Genomic DNA, 12,182 nt, shown 5'->3' with positions numbered 1-12,182 from the left:
TACAACATGTTAACCATTTACTACTTTACAGACTCTTAGAGCAACTAGATCTGAGCCTTCCCATTACCAGGAGAGTGCTGTAACACTTTTCAGAATGCCTTGCTTTGTCTTATTGCTATCAGTTTGTTTTTTCAAGCCACACTATAGATAGTATTATAGAAAACAAAATGGTCTCAAAACAGTTTTGAAGATTTTAAATTTCACGACCCTGAAATGTAATATGAATAATACACTAAGAAAGAAATTGCAACAGTGCTAAGGGATCGAGATGCTTGTGTATCGATAGTCAATACAGACTTTGAAGTAGGCCTCAAGAAACCAGTTCAGTAATGAAACTAATTAATGTCGACATTTAAAATACTTTTAGTACTCTATTCAAACATACTCTATACACAGCAGATTCTAGGATGCCAAATTTTCTGAATTTATGCTTAGTGCAGAAATGAATAATGATATAATTGAGCCTATCAACGTTAATCACCACCACCTCAGAGTTGTATAGCAGAGTTTTCCAAGAAGAATTCAAGCAGGAATAGTTATAACAAAAAAGACATTTATTGAGCTAAATAAAAACAAAACAAAAAAGATAAACATTAATGTGTTCCAGGCAGTGTTCCAAGTACCTGCCAAGAATTAATTCAATCCCCACAACAACCTTAGATGACAGATGCTACAACCACCATCATATCCCCATCTTACAGACTAGAAAAGTGAGTTACAGAGGCTAAATAACTTGCTCGAAGTTTCCGATATAGTATGCAGCAGAAATGGGATTTGAGCCTAAGTAATTTGATTCCAGTGGCTTCCTTAACAACCACTGTGACTTGGTAACCATCGTTCACATCTGATCTTCTCATTTTACCAGTTTTATGAACTGTATGGTAGAAAAACCTCTCTAAAACGTGATCCACAAATCTGGAAGGGACCTCAGCAATAATCTCATTTGGCACTCTTCATTTTACAGATGAAAACTGAGAACAGTGTTGTTCAGTGAATTCCTGAAGATTACAGTTAAATAGTAAACTAGTTCTAACACCTATGTCTTCTATAGATCCAGTCTAATCCACTTTCTGGGACACCATGATGGATATGAGATTTTTGTTTTGTTTCACTCTGTTTGAAGACTCCTGCATCTCTAGTATATCTCTTTCTGTGTGTGAATATCCATCTCCTTCTCTCTCTATGTGTGTATGTGTATATGTCTGTTTCTCTCATTGTTTCTCTTATTTGTTGCCAATAAGATTTATAGGAGTATTGAGGAAAACAAGGAAGTGGCCTCATGCCCATAAACAAATATTCAAACATCTCTCCCCCAAAATGAGGACATTTAGCACAACGCTATTAAAAACAGGTCTGTCTACCTGGATATCTGTTTACACCCTTTCAAGTATTCTCATCTGAGACAAGACCAAACCAGAAGAACTACATTAGTTAAGCTACTGGAATGTGTGTTAACGAAAATGAATAATAGATTTTACATTAATATTTTTCATTAAAAATGCCTTTTAGCATTAGAAAAATACCAGAAGTATGAACCATTAAGTATATGCCGGTTGACTTTATTTAGCTTAAATGAAATTATAACAAGATTCATTGACATATACATCTGCCTGTATCATCTGTCTATCATTCCCCTAAACTTCTGTATATCTGAAATAATGCCACCATGAGTTGTAAAATACTACAACAAAGAAAAAAAAATAACATATAGATTGGTTTTCTTTCCAGTAAAATGATTCATGGGCCATAATTCTAGGAACAGCCTGAAATAAAAAAACCCTTCAAATGTCAATGTAGAAGGAAGTTGTTGACTCCATCAGGATTCCAAACTGGGAAGAAACAGAACATACACACAAGCCATAAAACAGTCAAGGTATCTGTATTGTAGCTATGCTCATAACCTGACTCTCCTAGAACTGCAAAAAATTCCATAATAAATATTATGACTGTGTGTGTTTTACCTTTTAGATTTTGTCTTCCTTTTTAAATGAATTTTTTTTTTTTTTTTTAAGAGAGAGCGTGAGAGCGAGCATGACTACACAGAAGTAGGGGGAGGCAGGACGGGGCAGGGAGAGGGAGAGAGAGAATCAGTGTGGGGCCCAACTCCAGGTTAGATTTCAGGACCCTGAGATCATGACCTGAGCTGAAATCAAGAGTTGGAAGCTTAACCGACGGAGCCACCTAGGCACCCCTTAATTTTTGTATTCTAAATCAGATCATAGATTTTAAAAATAAAAGTTTAACAATTTGCTACCAGCTGAAAATTACCAACGATGGACCTAGCAATTATTTTTGCTCCAAGGTTCCTCAGGGACAGTAATGCTCCTGAGAGGTGGTATATTGCAGCAAAAAGCTGTGTGGGCTTTGGAGTAGAACAGACCTAGGTTTGCATCCTGGCTCTGCTACTTCATCATTCCTCTATCCACTTAACCTCTGAGTTTTCAGTTCTTCATTTATAAAATGGGCTAATACCAACTACTTTAACAGGATATCGACCAGTTAAAAGGAGTGGCTGGTCAGTTCTCATCCCTGGAGCACAAATGTGGCTTCATTAGCAAAGATAATGAAGTTTTACTTTTCCTATGAGTTGCCATTTTCTATTATTCATGTGTCTAATCTAGAAATCAAAACAAGTTTATTCCTTCTGACTTAGTGGGTTGAAGGTCACAGCTCAGGAATATGCACAGCATTTGTTCAGGCCAATGGTTATCTCCATACTTGGGAAAAGAAAAGGACATCCTTCTGCCTACACTAGCTTTTTGTGACTTTAGGACACAGGTGAAAAGCATGACTTCATTTCCACAGAATTTTTTACAGCTTTTAATCAAGTCACAATTTTCTTTTTCAAGTCACAATTTTAACTTAATGCTTGAGAAATTGATTTTCTAAACATAACATGGCTATTTTTTACATTATGTTAAATGCATAGTGGATATGTATCTATATTTATAACCCAGGAGCAATTACGACCTTCTGTTTTATCAGTTCTTCTGTTTTCATATCTGTCTTCTAAGACCTCTCTCCTTGACAAACTCAAGTTGATTAAACTTAGCACCTAGCAGTGTGGTTCAAAGGGGTTTTTTAAAGTATGCTGGTTGGAAAGAAATGTACAACCCTGAATTACAGCCAGCAAGACTGGGCTTTAGATCTTCTAGGAAATGAGAAGCCACTAAACATTTTTCATCAGGTAAATTTCACAACAGAAGCATACTTTTAGGAAGGGAAAGAGCTGATTTGACTGAAAAACTGGAAGCAGAAAAAGTAGTTAGGAGAAAACTTCAACAGTGCAGGTATGAGGCAAAAATGTGTGAAAGGTAGGATGGCGGCAGTCAGGATGGAAGAGAAATGATAGATGCAGGAGACTTCGTGCAGAATTTACAGTAACTTAATAAAATCTTTAAAAAAAAAAAAAAAAGGGCGCCTGGGTGGCTCAGTGGGTTAAGCCGCTGCCTTCGGCTCAGGTCATGATCTCAGGGTCCTGGGATCGAGTCCCGCATCGGGCTCTCTGCTCAGCAGGGAGCCTGCTTCCTCCTCTCTCTCTCTGCCTGCCTCTCCATCTACTTGTGATTTCTCTCTGTCAAATAAATAAATAAAATCTTAAAAAAAAAAAAAAGAATTTACAGTAACTTGGTACCGGTTCCACTCTATGACACAGGAAGCAAAATTATCCCAGATCAGCTGAACTTTTAGACTGATTGACTAGAATGATGACGCCCTTAACAGAAACAGGGATGTTAGAAAAGGAACTGGTTTTAGGGGAAAATGGTCACTGATGTGAGACATGCTGAATGAGAAGTCCTCAGACTCCCAAAGAAGAACGAAATGTGTTAAGAGTCAGTTAGTGTAGGGAAGACTAAAGGTTTCGAAGGGGAGAAGTATTCATGGGTAGAGCCTTTAAGAAAATTCCTCCTGTGCCTTCAATTTAAGAACAAGAGGCAACAGGAAGGAGCTGATACATGGGATGAGACCTGATCATTTTTGTATCCTCAACTATTAAATCACTTAAGAACCAGATTTGTTCTGTCCTTATTCCTGAACCACCTGCTACAACAGAAAGGTCTGGCTGGCAGAAACTGAGAGATGGGGCACCCCTTCCTCCACACCTCCCCAAAGCAAAGTTAGTGCTTCTCTCTTTTTCTTGTAACCTACCAGTCACTTACCCTTTGTTCCTTTCTCTTTTGTAACTTACAGTTCTTACTTCTTGTTAAATCAATTCCTCCCTGCTAGCTTCTCCCTGCCGTACTTCTTCCCTGGCTCTCACCAGTCTAGGATGGCATACCTACAGCACTCTTCAGCCTTGCCCTGCCTAGCAGCTGTGTACAAAAGACCCAAGCAGATGCTCTTAAGGCTCAAGGTCAGAAGTTTTTTTGGTCTGCAAACCCCATCATTCTATGCTCTCCTATTTTCTTTTCTAGTTTTTATTGAACTCAGTGACAATTAAGGATAACATTCTTTGTGGCTCCACAAGTCAGAAAGGCTTCATTTAGCAGCAAAGGATACATTTAGATGGGAAACTCTGGCTTTGGACCTGAAATACAGAGTTTGGAATTACTTGGCAGGGAGGAACCATATTACTGCATTCTTTACTTCAATGCCTGCTTGTAGTCCTGTTTTCCTCAACCCACACACCCCTGTCCTCAACTCCCCTCACCTCCACTCTTAATTCCTGTCTATGGTTTCTTCTCACCTGTTCCCATCATCGCTCCTTACTTTGGGGGCAGTTGGGGGAGCTGTCTTCAAAAGGCAAAAACCACTTTTGATCAAAATTACCACTGAAAATCCTTTAATCTAACAGAAGGTGCAACCCTGTACTGTCATCCTCATGTCCACAAAACCAATTATAGGACACTGAGGATGGAGGTACTTAAGATGGTAGAATTTGGAGTGTAGCAACTGACAAGTCAGAGAAGACACCAGATGGTTGAATCCTTTGCCTTTCTTTTTCTCAGGCCAAAAAATTCAAGAAAGATAATCTGCATGACAAAATTATGAAATACACACTCTATGAGGCGGACATACATACTCCCCTAAAAATCCTTGTATCCTTGTATCAGATGTCTGAGATCATGATGTATAGAAGCTTTGTTTCCTCAACTTAGGAATCTTAGCTATATACTAAAATATTTAAAAGCAACCAAATGATAACTAAAGTCATATACCAATTCTTTGCTTTTGTTAAAATGCCAAAGGAGTAAAAGAATATTTAATACTAAATTCTGTAATTCACATGCAAAGTGCTAGTAAGGACAGCAATAATACCTATCAATACTGTATGCTTTGTCCATGCCAGGGACCTCGCTCTGTGATTTATGTATACATTAGTTCATGTAAACCTTAAAAAAAAAAACAACACTCTAAAAATTACTTCTATGTCATAGCTGAGGAAAACGGGATGTGGTAAGATAGAAAACTGCCTTTGCCTGGGGCACACTTTGTAAAAGAGCAGCAGAGCTGGGATTTGAACCCAGGTTTGTCTTTAGAGTTTCTGCTGTAACCTCCCACACTCTATAGCTTCAAAACAAATAAGCCATTTTGTCATTGAAATGCTTTGAACTGCAACTTACAAGATGTGATTTTTAGTTATTAGCAGTAAACATGTAGGAAATAAGAAAAAATGGGCCTTCAGAAACAGGCTGACAAGTCATTCCTGGGGTCAACCACCAGAGACTGGACATATTTCCTCTAGAAATAAATCTCTGCTTCTCATATCATGCCACCAGATGCCAATACAATGGCAATCCCTCGAAACATGGGTCTCCTACACTCAAAAAAGCCAAGAATTCCAATCCTGTTCTGCAAATAAACTGGTAGCATTGCAAACCTGATTCTGCCAAGACACATCCATTATAGCCCCGAGTGCACTGGGCCCACTGTATCAGTCCACATGATTCCATTTAGAGACCCAATTCTATTTGTGTCCCTGTTCATGTATTTAGTGCTAGTTCAGAAAAGTACAAAATCGACTAAAAATCCACTTGAAAAAAATCCCAAAGTAGATGAGTAACTTGTCCAAATCAAACACTCGGAAACCATTCTTAAAAACCAGCAATCAGTTCCTAGTGTGCTCTCCTAAATTCACCTCATTCCACTCAGGTCAGAGCCAATTCCAAAATGACTAGCAGTGATTATATTAGTAAGTCTGTTTCAGATTTCATTACAGCAAAATTATGTATATATAAACAGCAGATATTTTCTTATAGGAAATTCAATATTTTAGAGTCACTTAAGATACTGGAGTTTCCTAAGACATCAGGTAGGGAAAATAATGTTAAATCACAGCAAAAAGAAACGGATTATACTAAGTTGTGTCATATCCTATCCGCAATTTATCTTTCTAGTCTACCCTAAGGTGACAGCTTCAAACAAAGTTCAACATACACCTGTCTCAGGGACTGGGAAACACACAATTATTAAAAAAGAATTACTACTGGGATGCCTGGGTAGCTCAGTTGGTTCAGCGGCTGCCTTCGGCTCAGGTCATGATCCCAGCGTCCTGGGATGGAGTCCCATATGGGCTCCTTGCTCAGCAGGGAGTCTGCTTCTCCCTCTGCCTCTGCCTGCCACTCTGCCTGTGCTCACTCTCTCTGACAAATACATAAATAAAATCTTAAAAAAAAAAAAAAAAGAATTACTACTACCTGCTCTCAACGAATTTATAATTAAGTCACATACAGTAGATATATACATAAAATCCTCCGCATACAATGCTTTTACTCATCTAATATGACCAAACAGTGGTTGAAAAAGTCAGACCAAAGATTTCCAAGACCCAAACGTGTATCAGACAGGTCCTGCTTGTTGTGCCAAATAATCAAAGAGCATTATTTGCTTTTTCCTCTCTGCTCATTAAGGCTTTGGCAATCATCACTGCTTTGGTTCTTAGTCTCTTACCTCAATTTATTTTCTGTTCTCTGCTCATGTAATAAGATATATCTTTTTGGGATTTCCTGTTCTGCTTTTAGTTTTTTTTCTGCTGCTTTTGCTGGGGGCCCCATGTCTTACCCTCTCCTATCACAGTAAGTTTTGTGTTTGCTGGGGAGACCTACCACACGGTTCTTTCTTTGTGCTTTTTTATTGGAGGTCTGGAAACAATCACTGAACAGCTCTGTGAGCACTAAGAGTGGCTCTGAAAACTTCAAAGCTAACTATTCAAAAATAATAAACTTCAGGAAGTCTACCTTCAGAAAGTCTAATCAGGAAGGTAAGAGACAGCCATTACAACTGCCCACCATGATTTCAACTCTTTGCATTTCACGGCTATAAGCCTGGCTACAGATAACAGTAGTAAGATAAACTTGAAAGCAAAAGAAATGATGTTAAAAAATATGGCAAATTTTAATACATGGAAGTGCTACGGATAGATGATTACTGGGGATTCAATATCATTAACAATAGACCAAAATCACCAGTATTTTGCACCTGCTGAAATGAAGGTCAACTTGACAAAGCCTTTATGAGCACAATACAGAGACACTTCTTGGTGGCTACAGGTCCATGAATAGCTGAAGCTGACCCTGCTTTTTATTTATCCTTATCTCTGAGATTTAAGGTTGGCTCTTACTTCTTATCCTTTAAATTTTGGCAGGTAATACCACTGTTACAAAACCAGTCAATAACATCATGTGTGTTTCAGTTTCCTCTGGAAGGAAAAACCTCCGCCATAAAAAAGGGGCTACACAGTAACCAAAGGCCACAGAGGGGATTAATGATAAACCTAGATGGCTGAACCTGAATTTTCTTCAAACACTTCCTGCCTTTTGTTTCAACAGAACTGTACCTTCAAGGTTAACTGCAGTCTCCCTGAGCAACGGACCAGCCCACCCTAGGCTGGGAGATACTCAGTCCTAATCTAATGCTCTTTATATACTTATCTACACTGTTTTATTTGAAAACGTGCTATTATTCACTAGCAGTCCAACAATACACACTGCATTCTACCCACGTCAGGCCAACTCTGCAGATAACCAACACACCCACCTATCTGTGAAACAGAAAAGGATGGTTTTTCATCAAGTTCCCAAGGCAGAAATAGGGTAGAAAGCCAAAATGAAACGCAACTCAAACCTGAAAAAGCCTTAGAAGCTGGGTCCTCCCTCAAGGAGCAGAGATTGGAGGGACGGCACAAAGGGTGAAGGGGGAGCGGGGAGTTAGTATTTCTCGTTCCTCCAAAGTCTAAAACAGTCCCGAAGCAGGTGAGCTCTGGGCCCGCGCCACCTTACCCCTCCCCCGCCCAAGGGAACAGAGGATCCGAGGGGCTTCAGGTGGAAGCCTGAGTATCACAGCGTGGGGGATGGGAAGAACTGAAGTGGGGGAAGGCCGCTTCTTCTGTGGAGCTGGTTGTCTAGATAGGGTCTTGAATTCTGCCTCACCCACCTTTTTTGGAAAATACTGATTTTTATCTTACGGGTGAAACTAGCGCTGGTCCCACTCTGGCGAGCAGGAACAAGTGTAGGGAGGGATGTCTGGGTTCCCCGGGGTACCGTATGGGGGGTGGGGGCGGCAGCCTAGAAAATGAGAACCTGCGCGCTCTCCCCAAGGTTGAGGCGCCGGGCGAGCAGGACCCTTAAACGAGGGGTGTCAGAGGGAAGCCCCTTATACGGAGCTGGGATTGACCGGGGACAGTAAGTAGTTGCGAGGACCCTCGGAGGATGAGGAGCCGCCTCCACGGGGAATACCGGGAGGCGGAGGAGACGGCCCCGCCCCCTCAGGGGATGGGCGCGAGTGGCAGTTGGGACGGCGGTGGGAGGACACCGGTGGTCCTACCCTTGCTTTTCTCTTGAGAACCCGCACCCCCCCCCCCAAGCCACCGTCAAGCCCCAGCCCTGGCGGCTCCTACCTTTTCCCGGCGCTCCGGTCTCTGCTCCCCGCCGCCTCCGCCACCCGCTCCCATCCAAGCCTCCTGAGGCCCCGCCCCTCAACCGCCAGACGGGCGCAATGGCATTCACCAGGGCCAATCGCCACCTCGCTTCCTCAGCACCGGCACCAATCCGCGCCGGCTGGAGGAGGGGCTTCTCCAAAGTCATTTAGGCTCCTCCCGGGGCCCCAAGATCCCTTTTGTTTGGCGAGAGCCGGGCTGGGATTGAGCTCGCGTCACTTCCTGGAGGAAGCGCGCTCCTCCGGCCGGGGCTCTGGGGTGGGATCGCGCCCCTCCCGGCTCGGCTTCTGCAACTTTCCACCTTGTATGCGGTTTCTGGGCAGCACGGTGCCGGGTGTTTCGTGATTTACCCTCCTAGTCTGGGAGGCTTAGGAATGGCAGGCTTTGGGAGCTCAGGTTGATTGGGCACATTAACGTTTCATTCTATCCAAAATGTTAATAAATGAAATGCCCTTTGGCGTCTGCTTTAGAATTAGTTGTCGCAAACCTGGTAACGTGTCTTTCCTGCTGTCTCTTTCTCTTGGACCAGCTTGTGGGTGTGGTGCTAGAAGCAGGAGCGCAAAGATGATAAACCCGGAGACACCCCCCACCTCCCCGCCCCACCCCGGCCTCCTCTTTTCCCATTACATTTGGAAGGGAAGTGCTAGCACTGGAGCTCCTGGCGCGGGGACACCGGGTAGCACCAGGGAGGGCAAAACCCAGTCCCACCTGCCTTGCAGGCAAAAGTCGAGTGATTGCAAATTAGTCTGTCAATATGCGTGTCCGATGAGGGGATATTTTTTGTGTTCTTGGCCCTATTATACTGTGGAGCAAGGCGTTTGCGGTGAAGCTGGAACAAAGGGCAATGTAGAAGATGCAAGAAATGTCTGTCCCTTCTTGTGAACACAGGAATGCAGATCTTGCTGTTAGCAGCAAGCCTTACCAGGACCATCCCTATCCCAGGATACAGATGCATCCCTATCAGAGGTTAAGGTTTCTGGGTTCCTTCCCCATAGACTGCTCTCCAGGTCACCGGATTTATTTAGCTGGTTAAAATAATAATAGCCCGGGCACCTGGGTGGCTCAGTGGGTTAAAGCCTCTGCCTTTGGCTCAGGTCTTGATCTCGGGGTCCTGGGATCCAGCCCCACATCGGGCTCTCTGCTCAGCGGGGAGCCTGCTTCTCCCTCTCTCTCTCTGCCTGCCTCTCTGCCTACTTGTGATCTCTGTCTGTAAATAAATAAATAAACAATTAAAAAAACCACATTATTTTTAAATACAATATAATAAGTAGTTATGATACAATTAAAATTTATAATGGCTAAATAATGTATTGTTTTTAATATATTATTCTTAATCATAACAATTATTATTGAGCAAGATAGTACTAGGGGCATAGTATTGATCTAGGAAGATATGTCATCACTTTGGCGGGCACTTTCATATGCTATCTTACTTAATCTCCGCTATTATATGATAAATCTGTCCTGACTTGTAATATAGACATCATCCTGCCCATTTTACAGATGAGAAAATAGCAATGAAAAGAACTCAAATAACTAAGGGCACAGAGCTAGTAATTAATAAAGAAAGAACTTCCAATGAGGTTGTATGACTCTAAACCTGTGCCATATTCTGCTTACTGCACACAGACTCTCACAAGGAGGACGGGTCCACAGAAGGGGCCTGGGAGAGTATATACAAAACCAGAATCAGAGCCAGAAAAAGGCTCCATGCCTGCCTGTGAGGCTTGAGAGAGTCATCCCTATTTAAGGACAGCAAGACTGTACTGAGAAGCTCAGCAGCAGGCCAAGTGCTTTTGAAGTAATGACAGGAAATTCAGAACTGAAAGGGATCATGCCCTGTGTTCAGGAGAGCAGACAATCCGAAAGGCACGATGAAGGCCAGGCACATAGTAGGTGTTCAGTGAACACTGACCTGACTTGAAAGAGAGTGTCTGAAATGGTTAAAAACATCGAGTGGGGGTGCTGGAATAGGCCCACAAATGTGAAAAATCCCATTTCCTCCTCCTCCCTTTCGCCCTGCCTCTGCATTTGCAATGAGGGAAGTGCCTCATTGCCCGACAATGAGGCAGATGTGGGAGAACAGGCTATTTTGTGCTAGCTTCTGAGTCACCCTAAGAGTAGTCCTAGTGAATCAGCTCCTCCCTCCTTCCCCTCCTTTCCTTTGTAGCTGCTAACCCACCACCCCCCATTCTCCTCCCAGCCTGGTTTACTTCCTTGATGGTAATCAGCAGCTCTCCTGACTTCCTGGCTCCCTCTGCCCATTCCTGAGTGAGTGTGGGAGGATCTCCAAGAATGACATCATCCCTGTCTGGGAGGAATCAGAGTCCTAAGGGTGCTCAGATTGCTTTTCTTTTAATTCATCACCTCTGGAGGTAGTGAACAGGCAGGCTTTGTAAAGCCCATGGTGACCTTTAGGCTTCAGTGTGAGACGGTTCTGAAGTTTTGTGATTCTCCGATATGAAAAGCATGTAAATAAATTTAGAGTCTAGTACAAAGGTATGCAGAGGTAGAGAGTGGGTTCATAATAATATCTTAAGTTTGTATTACATTTGTATATCTATAGCTTTATCAACTTGCCAGTAAATGTTGTGTTTCAGGCAGCTACTGTGTTTCAGGCAACAACTTCATAAGAAGTGGTCACGATTATAGCTTGTGTCGATTTTTCTCCAAATACGTAAACTTCCTAGGTAGGTGTTCCACAAATGTTTATTTGCTGGTCTGGGGAGTTAATGATGGAATAGACTAGAAGTGGAAAAAAAAAAAAAGAGTTCTGTTGGATTTCTCCCTCTCCCCAAACTATAAGAATTTCCCAGGGCTGCTGGAAATTACCACAAACTGGATGGCTTAAAACAACAGAAACTTACTCACTTTCAGTCTGGAGTCTAGAAGTCTGAAATCCAGGTGTTGGCAGGTTGGCTCCTTGAGGGAGGGAGCCCTGAGCAAGGATCCATTCCTTGCTTCTCTCCTTGCTTCTGGTGGCTTGGACCATCCTTGGCTTTCCTTGGCTGGTAGCTAAATCATTCCAGGCTCTGCCTGTGTTCATGTGGCCTTTCCTGGGTGTCTTTTGTCTCCGTACCTCCTCTTTTCTCCTTGTAAGGATGTATAAGGATAACAGTCCCATTGGATTAGAGTACCACCTTGTCTTAACTCATTACATCTGTAAAGGCGTTTGTTTCCAAACAAGTTCACGTTCTGAGGTTCCAGGTGGACGTGAATTTTGGGAAGGACAGAAAACCAGTATGCAAACCTACTTCACAAAGTCACATTCCCCACTTAACTCCATTTAAGTTCATTGGTAAATGGC

General features: G+C 42.4%; 1 protein-coding gene across 1 annotated transcript in view; it reads right to left on the bottom strand.

The window, feature by feature from the left end:
- The window catches only part of CTTNBP2NL (CTTNBP2 N-terminal like), a 51,296-nt gene extending 42,387 nt beyond the window's left edge, over nucleotides 1-8,909 (bottom strand). The window contains exon 1 of the mRNA XM_044238919.1: nucleotides 8,837-8,909. The gene's annotated coding sequence lies outside the window, so the exon portion shown is untranslated. The remainder of the gene's footprint in view (nucleotides 1-8,836) is intronic.
- Between the last annotated feature and the right edge of the window lie 3,273 nt (nucleotides 8,910-12,182).

Source organism: Neovison vison, chromosome 2 (assembly GCF_020171115.1).
Source record: "Neovison vison isolate M4711 chromosome 2, ASM_NN_V1, whole genome shotgun sequence".
Classification (NCBI taxonomy): domain Eukaryota; kingdom Metazoa; phylum Chordata; class Mammalia; order Carnivora; family Mustelidae; genus Neogale; species Neogale vison.
The sequence above is the reverse complement of the archived record's forward strand: the minus strand, read 5'-3'. Positions and strand labels throughout refer to the sequence as shown.